The 17,566-nt window shown below is 39.3% G+C and overlaps 1 long non-coding RNA gene across 5 annotated transcripts in view; it reads left to right on the forward strand.

Moving 5' to 3' along the window:
* Positions 1 to 200: 200 nt before the first annotated feature.
* LOC121890125 overlaps positions 201 to 17,566 on the forward strand; it is a 17,534-nt gene continuing 168 nt past the window's right edge. The window contains exons 1-4 of one of the 5 annotated variants that reach the window (XR_006093701.1): positions 201 to 2,641; positions 9,245 to 9,329; positions 12,157 to 12,376; positions 16,975 to 17,566. The exon at positions 16,975 to 17,566 is cut by the window's right edge and continues 168 nt beyond it. This is a non-coding gene — a long non-coding RNA (uncharacterized LOC121890125). Of the gene's footprint in view, positions 2,642 to 9,244; positions 9,330 to 12,156; positions 14,602 to 16,974 lie in introns of those variants that run through there. The other 4 variants (XR_006093699.1, XR_006093700.1, XR_006093702.1 and 1 more) reach the window with 4 other exon arrangements.

A 17,566-nucleotide genomic window follows, 5' to 3' on the forward strand; every position in this document is an offset into this window, starting at 1 on the left:
CTCTCCCACTCCGTCCATCTCACCCCTTAACTTTGAACCCCGATCAATAGCTCTAAGTGTAACACAATCAATAGTATGGGTATTGCCTTGAAGCCTGCAGCGCCAAAAATATACACAGAAGCAGTTAGGGTCAGGTGGCCTTTTTTATGTTTCCTGGAATGGCAGAATGTGATGAATCATGAAAACAGATTAACTGCAGTTTACAAGCATTATTAATTCATTTGTCTCCTACTACGCTCTTGGTTTTCATACTTCATTTTCCTTTTTTGTTGCTCAGCTTCCTTTCATTTTCTTCCGCCTCCTTCTCCTCATCCCTCCCTTTCTTTCTTTAGTCACTCCTGCACATGTGATTGGTGTGAGGGATCATCTAGGCTTCAGCATGGATGGATGCATGGGTCAATATCTATCTAAAGAGGATTGGAGCTCAAATGAGGGCTGGACTACCTGAGAAAGCAGCCAAGGGAGAAGATGCTGAAAGCTAAGTGAAGCACAAAGCTCTGAAACACAGGCAGCGGCAATTTGCAACTTGTGAATTTTGCCCGGCAGCCAAATTACAGTTATGTATTGATTTTTCTTTTTTTACCCTTTCCTCCAATTTCTGTCGTGCCCTCTTGCCATAATATTTTCTTTATAGTAATTTCTTTTCATTATTCTCTTTTCTCTTTAGCTGTTCTTCATGTGCCTGACATAAATGTGTGCACAAGCACTCTACAGAGTTAGGACTTCTTGCTTTATCCTCCCACTGATCCAGATAACACATACTGTAATGCTGTTGACAACACAATGACAACGGATGTCCCTTTTTGAGATTCAGAGGTCTATTTTGAGATTTATAAGCAATTTAAACCCATCTGCTCCTCCTTACCAAACTATATTAGAACAGTGAAAAGTGTCATATTAAGTGTGATTGGTAACTTGCTTTAATCAATGTGCAATTAGAAGTGTTGGAGAAACTGCAACAGAGTTAGTAACTCGCTTATTGCTATGCTTATTGATGTGCACCACTGTATGTTAGTTACATGCAACTAAATATAACTTGGTATCTCACAGTTCATATTTCCATACATGCACATACACATATAATGCACATACACATCTAATATAGCAAAAGTAGTAACATTTTAATTAAAAAAAATACCCTTATGTTTAATAAGAAGAGAAGAAAAGTGATATTCAACAGGGCTTTAGTTAAAGATTATTGACACTCAGGTCATGTCTGTGTTGTTTTTTGGCAATAGTTTGTCATTTTGGGAAATACGCTTATTTGCTTCTTTACTGGAGTGTAAAAATTATAATTTGGGATTATGGGAGTTATGTGCTGGACTATTTCTTGGCCGGAAGCAGTGATTTCCTTCTGTGGAGACTCCAGGAAGTCACTGCTCCAAGAAATTGTCTGGCACATAACTCCCAGTAGAACCATAACTGTTTTACACTTTGTTATTTTGTAAAGATTAAACAAATTAGATATAACCTGTTAAGTGAGATTTTGAGGTGTTAGTAGGCAACCAGGTTTTCTGTTTTGCAGTCTTTATCTCCAGTCTTTGAGCTAGCCAGCAGCTTGTTTCGTATTCGTCTTTCCAAACTTGTCAAACTTGTCAAACTCTTCAGCAGTCAGTACTTTTTCACCAGAGTTCGATTGGTAACAGTGTGGAAAATGTCTTTTTTAAAACAGCATTTAGACCAGAATTTGGACTATTTCTAAAATGCTGGCTATGTCTTTGATATTCAAAAGGGACAATTATGATGATGACATGAAATATTAGACAAATATGGAAATCAAAGCCACTTGGTGCTATTTTCTATTTTCTGTAAAGAAGTACTGTATGTCATTACAAAGCCAAAAACAAAGCTCACTACACTATGATTAATATATAGTATTCCTCAATAATGCAATTGAAACAGCTGAGTGTCTCTGGAAGAACTCTTTAAATAATTTCTTGGAAATTTCCCAGCAACACACTCCAACTAATGTTGACCCATGGTGCTTAAAGCAGGCAAATATAAATAAATAATGCAAAGAATAAAAAAGGAGATCCCACATAAATCAAGCAAAGTGCTTAATTATATAATTAATCATGCATTGCGCAGTGCAAAACACTAAAATAGAATTGATTACAATGCTAAGTGTCTGTAATTGATTCATATAAGTGGACACAGATAATTATCACCAACCCAATTAAAAGAGAGGCAAACAAGTGATCTCATGGAGGAGCAATACTTTCTGTCTCATTTCAAGAGTCCAAATAATTTATGAGCATAGTTATTACTCTTGTGGCTCTCAGTGAAGAGAAGTCCACCAGAGGGATAAAGCATGGTAAACCCAGGGGCCGCTTTATGAAAAAATACAGGGCAGGGCAACGCTTGTTCAGACATGGCTGACATGGTTTTGATCACATGGCCGTATGTTTCTCCTCTATACTTTACTAAGCCCAGGGTGCTCTGGGAATATGCAACTGTGGCAGGTGAATCAGCGCAAGCATTTGTTTGCTTCACGGAAGCAGGAAGGAGAGCTTGACGGACTGCTCAGCATGCAGACCAAAGGCTGTGGAGAAACATTTATTTATTCCGTCCAGGAGGAGGCTCGATCCCAGGAGGAGGCCCAGTCCCTCCAAGAGTGCGCACTGTTCAGTGCTGTTTGTGTGTGAGTGTTTGCATATTTAAACAGCAGATATGCTGGCAAAATCACTCTACTTTCTCACTCCATACTAACACAAATACCTTGATTTTCCTTTGCCCATGACTCTCTCTCAAGGATGTCGTTAGGAAGCAGATGACAAGCGGAGAAATGATCAGTTATCTCTAATTCATGCTGATACAAAAAAGTTATGTATTTAAAGTTACTGCTTTCACTTTGAATATGTAATAGGAACTTCATCCAAGTAGCTATTATCATTGTCATAAAAAGAGGGATTCTTCACTTTCGTTCCCCCCTTCTTTCCTCTGACATTTAGGTCTAAAAATGACTAAATGATGAAAAAATCTTATGCCTTTGCAGCAAAAAATGTACTAGTCAGTCCATTACAGTATTAAGTAATTTTTGGAAACGTTCAGTTTTTAAAGCTTGTGAAAGAAAAGAGACACAGGAGGACATCAGGTGATTAATGTGTTTGAATTAATATTATCATTGCCATGCACTCCAGTGCATTTTGCAGGCACATGAGGATAGAATTCAGATCAATTCAATTCTGTACTTTATTGCCATGCCAATACAGTTGATAGGAATTTGCCTCAGTACATCTCTTAAAAACAGACAAAAACACACATTATGTAAAGCAGATAAAACAAGAATGACAAAAACAGTTATCACATTTATACATTAAAGTATACATGCATAATAAAATAATCTATCTAACATAAAAAAAAATCCTAAAGAGCTTTGTGCTGCTGCATTCGTTTTAAAGGGCTTGTTGCTTTGTGCTGCTGCCTACCTACTTTTATAGTGCTTGTTGGCTAATGCTTGCTCTGCTATTACAAGTGCTTGTGCGTTAGAGTTCAAGTATCAAACAGCCTCATGATGTGTGTTGTTCCTGAGGTGGGATGTCCTACACTTAACACTCTGGAGTCTCCTTCCCGAGGGGATGAGTTTGAAGAGGGAGTTAGCAGCGTGAGAGGAGTCGGCGATCACCTTTTGCGCCTTGTGTCTGATATGTGTGGCATATATAGAGGAGACAGAGGGAAGGTCACAGCCAATGATCTTAGATGCTGTGCGTACCACTCTTTAAAGCTGTCCCCTCTGAAGGGCTGTTGTGTTTCCATATCACACTATGGCTGAGAAGACGAGGACACTCTCCACTGTAAAAGTGCAGCATCGCCTCCGCAATCACACCAAACTTTTTATGCTGTCACAGAAAATGAAGCCTCTGGTGGGCCTTATTATTTATGTAGCTGATGTTAACCTCCCACTTCAGTGTGTGGCATATGGTGGTGCCAAGGAATTTAAAAGTGTCAACCCTTTCTACTATCTGGTCATTAATGATCAATGGAGGGAAAACTTCTTTACCCCTCTGGAAGTCGACTATCATTTCTTTTGTCTTAGCTACATTTAAAACCAGGTTGTTTTCCTTACACCACTCCACTACGGCCCCCGCCTCGGCCATGTAGGCTGATTTATCACTTTTCCTTATCATGCCTGCCACTGTTGTGTCATCTCCAAATTTAATAATGTGCACAGATTCAGAATGGGATACACAATGGTTGGTATATAGTGAGTACAGCAGAGGTGAGAGAACACAATCCTGAGGGGCCCCAGTGTTGAGTGTCAGAGGCCTAGAGGACATGTTACTTACCATAACCACTTGCTTCTTATCAGACAGAAAATCCAAAATCCAGTTGCTTAGAGACTGATTCATTCCCAATACCTGGAATTTATCAAATAATTAAGGGGCACAATGGTATTAAACGCTGAACTAACGCTGACCTGTTAGCCCGATAGGCAAACTGAGACATGTCCATCTCAACACTGGATAAATGGTTATTGACCAGTCACTCAAACACCTTCATAACAACAGAAGTTAGAGCAACAGGCCTGTAATCATTCAGACCAACAACATTAGACTTCTTGGGTACAGGGATGACAACAGCAGATTGAAAACATGCAGGGGCTTTGCATAGCCTGATAGACCAGATAAAAATATCTGTGAAAACAAAGGCGAGTAGGGTGGTGTAGTACCTTAAAGTGAATGTGGACACATTGTCTGGCCCTGCTCCCTTCCTGCTATTTTGTTTGCAGAGCAGGGCTTTAACCTTGTGCTGTTTCACCACAATAGAAGGAATTTCAGTCTCTATCTACTGCTCCGAATTGTTCATCTGACAGCAAATCAAATCTGCAATAGAATTCATTCAACTTATCTGGGTGTATGGGGTCCTCATCCTGAGCTGTCAGTTTGCTCTTGTATCCTGTAATCATCTGAGACCTTACCAGACCCCTCGGCTGTCTTTGGATTGTAGTTTGTCCTGCAGACCGTCTTTATACTTAGCCTTAACTTTTCTCACGGCCTGCTCAAATTCATATCTGGCTACCTTATAGAGATCTCTGTCTCCACTCTTAGAATCTAGCCTGTTTTTTCTTCACACATAAAGTTAGCTCCTCACAAAACCATAGTTTATTATTACTGAAAACAGTCACCATCTTTGATGGGATACATGCATATTCTGTGAAATGAATGTATGATGCAACCATGTCAGTAAATTCATGTAAATCACAACATGTATCTCTAAAAACAGTAAAATTAGTCAAATCCAGACAGTCACTTAACATATTAGCAGCCTGGAGGGACCAGGCTGCTAATATGTTAGGCCTAATGGTCCGCTTGATGGTTTTCAACTCATGGTGGTACTGGGGGATGACAAAAATCATATTGTGGTCTGACAGGCCAAGGAAGGCTTGCATCACAGCCTGGAACGCCTGAGGGATAGTGTTATAGCATTGATCAAGCATTTTCTTACCTCTGGTGGCAACATGTATCTGATGTTTAAACCTAAGCAATGACTTTTTCATGTTCACAAGTTTGAAGTCCCCCAGTATGAGAACAGCTGAGTCCAGGTGTGCGTTTTCTACCTCCATAATCCGTGTAGCTAGCAGCCGGGCTGCCAGCATGGCTCCAGCCTGGGGGGGATATAAACAACTACCAGGATGACTGAGGCGAAGTCCCTCAGTAGGTAAAGGGTCTACATCTGATGGCGAGAGTCTCTAGCTCTGGTGAGCATGACTGATATATTGTTTTGGTGTCGGTGCACCACCTTTTGTTCACATAGAAGCAGACTCCACCACCCCTCCGTTTTAGCAAGTTCTCAGTATGGTCTGCTCGGTGAAAGGAGAAGCCTGTTTGATGTAACTCAGAGTCGGGCAGTCCCTTGTTGAGCCTAGTTTCTGTTAAGCACATTACAGAGCAGTCAGAGATGTCCCACCTGGAGCTGATGAGGGCCAATTAATCCTTCTTGTTGGCCAGGGATCTGACATTAGACAAGATTATGCAAGGCAGCGGACAGCAATGTTTGAGTCTCTGTAGCTGCACCAGGGCACCTGCTCTTCTTCCTTGTTTCCTGGGTTGAGCTTGGTGGTGGTGTCAGTAGCCTTCGCCAGTGACTGCCACTATCACCTAACAAAGTCACACAATGAAAAAAATAACCTAGGTGGGAATTGCTGTGTTCTGTCCTGAATGTGCAGTAGTTCTTCATATTTGAACAAACAATCCACTGTTCAATCCTCAGACACACGACAAACAAATGGCGAGCCAAAGCAGCACCATGTGTTGAGAAGAAGTGTTCACTGTTACTATTTTCAATAAACAATCTCTAAATTAGTACTAAGAAATCTGTAACACCTCAAGTTATCTTGATGACACTGCAATTCCAAAAAAGAAAATAATTTTCCCTTGGGATAGAACATTCATTGTTTCTCAACTGGGGGTCCGCTGACCCCTAGTTGACCATGGTGTAATTGCAAGGGGTCCGGGAAATAATAAAATATATTTTTCAAAAAGGTCCTATGGCCTTTACAGACATACTGTATTTCTTCAAATAGTGACCAGGACCTTTATTTACCTCAACTACAGAAGGTAACAGGCCTTTATTTGAAGCAGGCTTGTGTTAGAGGCAGGCCTTTGTTTCTAATTCCCTCTGTTTGATAAGTATAAATGGTCATATTTTAGTACCAAGCCTCACTTTGATCTGCTCCTGTTTGCCCTATTAAAGTTATTGCATTACACCATTAATACAAACTCAACACTTCCTGTATCCATTTCAAATTAAAAGCCCTCTAGAATTTCAGTGGACAGAAACCCTTCAATTCTTAACAAGGCTTTAATTGTGAAACATTCACAAGAATGTGTTGTGGAAAACTCTTTGACTTGCATGGTTCAGCATATGGCACTTGAAATGTAGCTACAAACAAACAAACAAACACACAAACACAAAGAAGTTTTTCACCGTAGCATTAGCAATATGGAGAAATGGCTCAAACTAAACAACTAACGGTCAAACAGACTCTGGTCCACTGGAGAAAAAATCCAAGATGGAAAACAAGAAGAGGTAATATAAAGAGGATTACATCATGTTCATGTTGATTGTGCATAACAATAAAGCACTTGTGTATTACAATAAAGCAATGTAGGTTTTCCCTACAATTAATTGAATGCAGTTTCTGTATCCGTCAAATTATTTGGGGGTTTTTTTGGGACGGGGTTGATTTCTCAAAATATGCAAGGGGTCCAGGGCACAGAAAAGCTTGAGAACCACTGAAATAGAGAACAGGCTACTTAACCATCATTTAACCCCAGGTAACTATCCTCCCATCAAAACCAAAAAGGAAAATTGGAGATGGGTGAAAATCACCAAGGGCAAAGGGGTCCTTCTAAGCAGATAAATAATGTACTCAGGCACTGGTTTGAATTCATATCACGCAGCCACTGGATAAAATCATATCGCTTTTATTCTGGTTGCAGGAGAAAGTTCGTATCACATTCTGCAATTGTGATTAGATTCCCTTAGCATGGCTGGCGGGAGGGGGGGGCAATGAGGAAGTGGGGGGTTTGGTTTGGAGGTCAGACAAGCCACACTATCATAGGATTCCCCCCCAGTAAATGATTTAACTGTTAAGGTTAAATTCAAGGGCATCTGTAGAGTGTCTCAGTGACTCAGATAGAGAAGTCTATCAGACAAGGGGGTCCTGATACTGTAGTCATCTTCAGATTGGGGCTTGGGTCAAACCAGATCACCTTCTACTAAATGGCATTGGAAAAAAAGGACATCCCAGTTGTTACTTTTAACGTATATAATCCAAATATACAAAGAACAGAGTGAAAAGAAGTATGGTATTTGTATTGCTGTTTTTTCTTTATTTTAAAATGTTTTCTATCATTTTAATGTTTATCCAATGTTTTCATTATATTATGTAAAGCCTCTGTGTATGAAATGTGCTATATAGATAAACTAATAAAGGGTCAATACCTTGACCCAACTGAAATCATTTAATTATTCGTTCTCCAACCAATAGACACATTAAACTGATATGATAAAAAGACTGTAATGAAGCATTGATAAATGTACTTTGCCGTTGACATCTACTTAAAAGCTGTGTAAAGGTATGCCATTTAATTTCCTTGAATTCCTTCATTCATCTTCAGGTAGCAGATACCTTATCAGGTTTTATCCATTATGTGTACCAAGATTTAATTGTGACAACTAGCAACAGGCAGCTTTAATATACCCACACAAATGTCAAACAGTTATAAATTTGTATTCTTTGTCATGCTTTGCAGTGTATTCAGTGCAAATCCTGCATGTAGGAAAAGATGACATCCCGGGGATGTTTCAGATGCAGCTTTATGAAAAATCTATCTCAACTAGAGTTGTTTGTTCTCTGTGTATTAGTACATAGACCCACCTTTTCCCACTAATGCTCTTTCTGCATTCTAATCAAAACATAGAACTGTGGCTCAGATCATCAATAAGATGTGACGAGACTGTTAGGGGTAAAATTGATAGTTGTGAACACATTAATTTTTCTTTACCAGTTTTATTAATTATACTTCTACTATACTATACTACCATTACATTAGATGAAAAATGAATATATGTTAATGCAGTAATGCCTGAAAAACATTTGAACTGGACTTTCAATAACCTCAGAACCATTAATTAATCTTAAAATAGGCACACTATAATTGTGTTGCCCCCAATTTTCTGCAAATCCCAAAGAGCAATATTATTTTTATACACGGAGAGGTCAGTCTGAATATCCCTCTTTATCCCAGCTTAGTCATTTTTGTCATGCAGCTTTATGATTTGTTGATTTGTTAGTTGGTCTGTATCAAAATTCTACATTAATGCAGGCATAACTTACATATTACACTAACAATGGTATTAACACTAAAAACACTAAGAATGTATACTTTACATAGTAACACTTGTAAAATACTGAAAATAGCACTTTTCATAAATGGTAATGTGGTACAAAAACATTTATGTAGTACATTAATCCCATTTTTAACCCATTCAATCATTTAATATATTTTTGATAAACTATACCCAACATTTAGATGTGTACTCAAACAAAGTACACTTTTAATAAGTGTGCTAAATAAAGTTACACTTACAATACAAGCATTCATGATTCATGATTGTCATATTCATGACTGACATCACTATATTTTCATTGAAGTTGAGGTCAAATTATGAATCGCAATATAAAAGAAAGGGTAGAATCCATTTTGAAATGCATTTTCTCCCCACTTTATTTGTACAGGTTACTGCATACTGTTGTGTCAACGTGAATGATGAGCACCGAGAGACTTGTTGTCCTTTCAGCGTGCCTGACATCTGACTTCACTGTATGTATTATCCGTCAGTAGTGCCTGGTGATGAGGGCATACTAAATGTGACATTTGCGATTGCAGATGAGCTTGCAAATCAAGGCTTTACTGCCATCACCAACCAGGGCAGGCACATATTCATTTATTTATACTCGTAGATTGCTACCATAAATCAGAGCATTATAAATCTTCCCCCTCATCAATAGGCAATCTGCTAATGCATGCAACCGATCAATTCCTGACTAGCAGAGCCAACATGCAAAGCAACTCATCTCTCTCTCTCTCACACACACATAGCTCTCTCTAATATATACAAACAAGCACATTCATACCCTTAGTGCAAACACACATCCCATTTAGGGATCAGTAGTTTGATCAGAACCAATATGTTGTCACATTAATTGCCTCCATGGGTATAAAGAGGCTTAAGAAAAGATGCATGAAAGGGGCCCTGTTGTATCATAATGATTTGATTAGTATTTATGCCAACCAATAAAGATACAGTCGAGATCCCCGGTGGCTAATAATGAAGGTACTAGCATAAGAGAATAACTGCAGCTCAGAAAAAATAGAAAATCTTAATGTGTCCCAGAGTTATTGCTGTTGTTTCTTCCTCATTCAAATCACGAAGAAAATGTGCAGCTGCATGAAATATATTTTTGCAGCCCATGACACCTGACCTACTGGGAGCCAAAGGACATAAAAAGAAGGGAAGCAAAGGCCATCATTCCTCTGCTTCTATATCTTGCTTTTAGGAGTCGGCGCCACACATGCAAATAATTGGACAAAGGCAAATGTCAGAAGCGGCTTGTTTGACTGGGGACAGTCAGCGACAGATTAACATGACAAGACTTTTTTTTTTTTTTTTTTTCTATTGGCTGACACACAAGCTGACTCTCATGACAGGTTAATACATGCATATTCAGATTCGCCTCTTGTGTTTAGACCTAATAAAACTCCCTAAGCTCAAAAGCTGTCAATTGCTAGCTGTATGGTATTACAGTGCCCTTGCATGGAAATGCCCATTAAAATTCAGCATGATTTAGACAGGTTCAAGCAGGTTCAATGGAGGTCAGGGCAGTGGTTTAATCAATCAATCAACAAACATACGTGAGTATGCAGCCTTATCATGAGTACAGACAGTCTTTTGCCGTTTTCTATCAAATCATTTACCTTCACTGTGTATGATTATTTGGCTGATTTTCAAGTTTATTACCATGTTGTAGTCTAAAGAATGTTATGTCCTTATTGTAAGATCCACAAAATACTTACCAAGGCTACCTGAAGTTTGTCTGTATTTTGGGAAGCCTAGGAGACATTGAGAAAGGCTTTAGTCAAAATAACAAAATACATGCAAAGAAAACTTTATTTATTTATTTTATTATTTAATATTTTAAACATGTTTTCAGAGTTTTTTAAGAGTCTACAGCCATGCTAGCAGCTCTGTCAAGCTGTTCTTGGGCACAGTAGTGTTTTTATTGCTAATCAAAACACCATGATTGCTAAAAATGCTTATCATAGGCCCTAATGAGACGGTAGCTGGTGCCTGCTCTTTTCACACATAATGTAGCTTTTGTCAGGCTGGTCTATATGTTTTGCTATTTTATACCTCACACTCCATATACTGTAGTGTGTCCAAGTGGTTAATGTTATACTTGGCAATATACTAGCACTACCAGCACAGAGTGAACATCAACCTACTGTAATTACAGGACAGGCAGCCCAGTAAAACTGTGAGAATATGCGAAAAATGTGTTGCAGGCTTTTGGCAGAAGCACTCTGAACGCATGTCTCAAGGGCTCTTGAGAAATGCCAGAGCTGAATAAGATGAGTAGAAAGTGTCCTTGACGATTCTTCTGACATGGGATCTTCCTGGAAAAGACAGCTACAGTGACCGAGAACAAGCTCTGAAAATATTGGTGTGAAATAAGGACAGACGCTGTCTCCCATAAGTCACTAAGCATATATTATATACAGTAGAATTTTATGCAATGATTCAAGTTGCTACAAAGAAATACAGAAAAAGAGATCCCAGGGTCATTGGCACCGATGATAAAAAAGAGTCCAAAAAGCTGTAAAACAACAAAACCACACATGAAAGAGTTTTCCCTGAAAAACACATCATTTCACCACAAAGACAAACAGACAGACGAACATATCAGCAAGCAGTTTAAGATAAAGGGTGTCATCTTAAGCTGCCATTGCAATATGAAAATGTATCATTTTCAAATACTTAGTATTCTTTTTCTGTGATTTTTTTTCTGAAATGTGTCATCCCACATCATTTAATCTCATACATAGATAGATATCTAGATAGATAGATAGATAGATAGATAGATTTTACAATTTAACCATTCAATGTACTTGTTTTAGAACAAACCCAATTAAACATTTGACCTATTTCTAAACTTTTACCCACTTATCAAAATCCCTGTCTTGTGTTTTGGCCAACAGACAGTTGATGCGCATCTAACAGCCCTGATTCAACTGATGCACATCAGTAATAAGAAAAGCTGAAATGGTGTTTACAAGAAAAACACACCTAGTTTATCCTGCAGACAAGATAACATGGCCAAGGCAAACATAAACACAAACAAGCAAAGCTGTCCGTGCATGCAGACACAGGAAGGTATTCACAGGCACACAAAGGCACAGACTAAAAACACATAGCCAACCCCATTAACCGCCCGCCTACCAAACAGAGAAGCCAAACAGAGTCTGTGTATGCAGCGCTCTGCTTTACCTCACAAGGCGTGCACTGGAAGATTTACCATAGTTACCCTTGACTGCCCCTGCCCTTTCTCCTCCGCAATACAAAAGCAAATATCACCGTGTCTCTCATCAGACAGGACCCCCCATTCAGCTCGGACCCACCCTCAGCACTGCGACTCCGGGCAGATTAATCGGCATAACAACGGACACAAGCGGTTCCCAACACCTCCTGTTGGACATAAGTTAAGGAGATGACATCATGTCGAGTTATTAATGCTGACATTAGTGGAGGCAGGAAAGGGATCAACATGACACTTCTGGTGGAGGATAGAGCCCAGACCCTTGCGCCACAGGTAGGGATGGGAAATGTCACTTTAGCACCAAGTATGCTAATTATGTCACTTAATTAATGGTTTTCATTGCTTAACATTTTTTGGATGGCAGCCAACGGGAGATGTAACAAGGATCCTCATGCAGGGTTATGGAATGCCATCCCCCAGTGCTTTAATCCATTGTACAATGCACCTGGGTATGTTGTGTGTTTGTTTGTGTGAGTGTGTGTGTGTGTGTTGATGGCCTGTAATACCTAAACAGGTGGGCATTGGTGGTTAGCAGCTGACAGACTGGAGCTTCAATAACCGCACAAGCACATGCCACGGTGTTTGAGATGTTAATACACAAGTCATGTGGAGAGGGAGCTTCCCTTATTACAGTGGAAAGGAACTTCAAGCTTGTAATATATTCCATTTTCTGTACAGAGGGGCACCACTGTCCACATACTTGCCTGTGCACTTATCTAGAAGATTAAAAAGTGTATCCATTCGGCTGATACCAGAATATTTTCCCTGAGAACTTGATTTTGAACAATGCAAACATAACTAGACACTCATAGCGCTCACTACAATGTTATTGTTTAGATCGAAATTTTAAAAAAGGAGCACTCCGATAGTTCACTGAAGTCAGTAGGATGTATCCTCTGGTGACAATTAGTGTCTGTTCATTGCAATCCATCCACTAGCTGTTGAGATATTCCAGTCTGAACCAAAGTGGTGGGCCAACCAACTGGCCTTCTAATGTGGCTAAAAATACTCTATTTTCAAAGGTACAGTGATGTTGCTACTGCACAGCAATGTAATATCTTAAAAGAGCTCCTGTATAGGAAATCCACCCATGTACAATGGGTATGTAATATTTGTCGCCTACGACCATACAAAGAGATAAATAGAATTACATTCATCTTTGGTAAGCACTGTCTGAACTGCAGTTTGTGTGATAGTTGTATACGCTTACAACTTTTCTACTAGGCTGGTTTCTGCCACGTCAGTGGCAGTCTGAGACTCTCATCTCCACAAATCAAAAGTAATGAAATGCAATGTCAAGCCTGTAGTCAGCTCCATGAATCACAAATAAAGTATTAATACAAGAGTAATTAACTTTCTAATTGGAGATTTTGCTGGCATTGGAGTGTCCTGTGCAACACCTCCTCCCTCTGTCGAGACTTAGCATAGCTTCAAAGATACAGACTCTTTCTGGCCCTAATGTTGTTACTTTTCTTTTGATGCAACAACTATGCTTTGTTCTCTAACTTCTACAAAATGTCTGATCTTTATGAACCACATTGAGTGTTGTTTATTTGAACAAGCACTCTGAATGCAAATCAGAGTTCTTCCTGTGAACCGAAAGACATGTCAACCTCTGCCAAGATTCTTCAAAATAATATCACAGTACAGTGCCAGCAAAGACCTGCCACTGCTGTTTGACATTTTCTGGAAGGGATGCAGTTTTCTGTGCCTCACAGACTCATGTTTGACAGAATGTAAACCAGCCAACCGAATCGGGCCACATGGGCTCCATCTGAAAGGTCAGGAACTCCTCGCAGCAACCGCCCAATCAGAGCTGAGATACAGCTGTCATGATTGGAGGAAATGGAGGCGTGGAATTGTGTAGCCATGGGGCAACACTTAGCAGAGCGGTGCAATTACAGCACCAACACAGTGAGACAGTTTGAAAGCTAATTCAGCCCTCTGGACAACACAGGGTAAACCTACTAACCTTTTATTGTTGAACATAAAGAAGAATTCTTATCTGTGACTAGTGAACTTTGAGCATTTGTCATGATATGTTTGTTTTATATATATGGTACATTTGTAACATTTTGCACCATCCGTGTGTTGACATCACATGCATTCTAATAACAAACTGATTTTTTCCAATCAGTCAGTTTTGATTGGTTTTGTGAATAAACAGAAAAGCCCCTCCTTCTCTCTGTCTGTCTTCGCTGACAACGTGCCACCCTAACAGAACAACACAATTAAGGGTCACTTCTCATTTGTCTGTGTCCAAGAGGGGACATGGAGACACACACAGTTTGGTTATTAGCATCTGCCTTGAACAAACTGTCCCATGTGCTGTCACTAATAATCCATGGTCATAATCAAAGGTTTTGATTCTTTATATCACAACTCCTTTTAGTTTGTCTACCTGTGTCACAGTAACAAGTGTCCTTGACATCACACCAATCTAGAGTGCTAAAATATAATATTATATTGCTTTTATATACCCATACTGAAAAAATAAATCTTTGTCATTCCAACTTCTCAGTTTGTAAGAGTGTATTTTTCAAATTATCAATACATAATTAAAGAGTGAAATCAACTGCTATGAAACATTTAATTGCTATGAATTACCAATTTTAATAATTCCTACTTTTCTCACTTGTCAAATTCATATCTTTCTTTCCAAGAGACTGAACACCACAGTGGATAGGAGTGCAAGGTTAGGGTTACAAACAATGTAGTTATATATAGTATATTATAAACATTTTAGTCTAGTTGTATGTGAAATTTTCATCCTCTAAGTATTCTTTGTCTACAACTGTCACCTTATTTGATGTGTGCAATTAACACGCTAACAGGTGTGATTCTCTTCTATTGTGAGGTTAGCAAAAAAGGCATTGTTTACTTATATATACCAGACTGTAATGGTTCACATACACAGTCACACACATACACGCACACTGTCCATGTCACTCTCTGCTGTAATACAACAGACTCACTCTCCTCCTTAAATACAGTAGTCATTCCCAAACTCTGGCTTTTTCAGTACAGCCGTTCATTCACTGTTGTTCATGCTCACCTAGCATATGTAGCTAAATGTGCGCCACGACAGAGCAGCATGATTATTCAGAGGGTGGATTGACTCACTTTGTTCACCAAAATACTATTCACTATTTCGGTTTAGCTTTGGCAAGCAGCTAAAATGTGGTATAATTTAGTACAGCAAATGTCTATTTGAGAATTTTCATGGTTACATCATGCACTTATTCCTACTGATAGCAAGTTGAAAGATTGCTACTATTGAAAGTACCGTTAGCCTAATGTTACATCCACCTTCACAGTCCTTGACAATGTTAGGGTAAAGTTAGCTTACTTTTTTTTTATTTTTTATAAATGTCTGTATGCTAGCATGTTTTTTCCCTTGTTGTAGCTTTTTGTCTAATTTTCAGTGGGATTTTAGTGCATAGATCTGATACCCTTTTCCTTCTGTAAACTGTTAATGTTAGCTAACATTACTGGCAACGACAGAATGTGACTGAAATGTGAGATGCTGCTGATTAGTGCAACAAGTCAAGTGGCTAAATCAGCTTCTTAAGACAAGATATTTTTGAACAGCAGAGGATACTGTTACTTATCACAAGGGTAGTTTTCACATTACTTCACATTTTGTCATTATGATTTTCAAAGATTACTTTTTTATTTAATTTTAGTCTTGTTTTCCTTGTGAAAGAAAAAATTAAGAACTTTCAACACATTTTGTCATATGTTTCATTGATGTAATTGGCATTCCAGTGCAGTCAAACAATCGCAAACCTAGTGCAAAATTAAGAACATTTAAATACGCTTGTAATGACCTAAACAAGAACTGAATTCTTTTGAATACCTTTGTAAGAATGTGGCATCAAGAAATAACGGTTTAAATGAACTGTTTTACTAAAGCCGTAACCCGCTGACAGGGCATATAGCATCTGTTCAGCCTAATTCATAATCCCAAATATGACACAATGATAAATTTAGCACTCTAATGTTGCTTCAGAGGCTCAACAGTGATATCCACTCTGCAAAGCTTAAGTTTCCCGGCTTCCTTTTCCTTCTCCCTGGGGCCAAATTTGCAAAAGCGGGTCATCCCAGACTTCATCTCCTCCCCCTGGTAGAGTAGTCTTATTCATCTATCATAAAGCTTCCCAGAGGATTTCCCTGGCAATGTAAATTGGGGTTCTCAAACAGCCAGAGTTTAGGAAAAATGCATCTCATGGCAAGCTACTCCTCTTTGCTCTTACTTCCCTCCCGCTCTTTCCCCGGCCCCTTCTTCCTTATCTGTCTGCTGTTTTATCTGCTTGCCAAGGTCAGACAGGCTTGAGGCGATCAGTCCTGATAAAGACAGGATGTAGAGATGGGTTGGGGATGGGTTGGGGATGGGTGGGGGGGTGGGGATAGAGGCGTTGGTGGCAGGGTTGAGACAGGCCGTGGTCAAATGGGTCATGTCCAGCTGTTGATGTCATATCTAAACAGTCCCCCAGATAGCGATGTGCTTTCATATTTGCGTCGCATTCAGACTACCTCCCAGATGCACTGAATATCCCAAAAAGAGATTATCATGGTGTCTCACTGGGTCACAATGCATTCTATTTATCAGGAATGGATATGATTTGCTGACTTGCTGTGGTTTATCTAATTTCGTTTCAAGTCTTTCAGAATCTTTGATACATGCTGTCAGGGAGAGACAGAGAGAAAGGGAAAGTAAGGAGCAAGTGAGCTGAAGAATGTTGATAGGGAAGAGAACAGGAGATCTTGTAACACCTGCACATTCCCACACGAGGCTCTGGGGAGAGATAGCTACACCACAGAGACTAACTCATCTCTCTCTTTCTCTCTTTCCGTCTCTTCCGTGGCAGGAAATGGATCGGGTTTGTGAAAGCCCAAGGCCCAGATCCCTTCAATATCTTCTCTGTGTTCTACATTGTGATCCTGGATTGACTGATTCACCCCTGGGCACCTTTAGGAAAGATCAATTTCACTTTTAATCATCAAAAACATCAAAAGGCTAGTTAAGCCACTTTGCACTGCTTTGTTTTTCTTGAGATTTTTCAAGTACTTTTTTGTTACTATTCTTCATAAAGAAGTGACATTTGAGTTGTTTGCTTAAACAATAGCCTCACTTGACTTAGTTAAGCCTGAGAGAATGCCAAAGCAAAGACAATAAAGAGCAAGGCATCGTAGAAACTCCCAATAACACAAATACACACACGCAAACACAAACATATTTCTTTTTCTCCCTCCACTAAGGGAATGGGAGCTCTATTAAATAATTCAAATGGCTGTCCTAGGATGCCAATCAGAAATACTACAGCCATAAAAGCCATGTCTATACTTGGTGCAGAGTGGAGGCCCTGCAGCAAATGAAGGCATTATTCTTGTTATCCTCCGGAGGATGCAGCAGCGCTAGTATTTCTTCTTCTTCTGCTTGTCGTCGATTTATTTCTTTAT

This window comes from Thunnus maccoyii, chromosome 22 (assembly GCF_910596095.1).
Source record: "Thunnus maccoyii chromosome 22, fThuMac1.1, whole genome shotgun sequence".
Lineage (NCBI taxonomy): Eukaryota > Metazoa > Chordata > Actinopteri > Scombriformes > Scombridae > Thunnus > Thunnus maccoyii.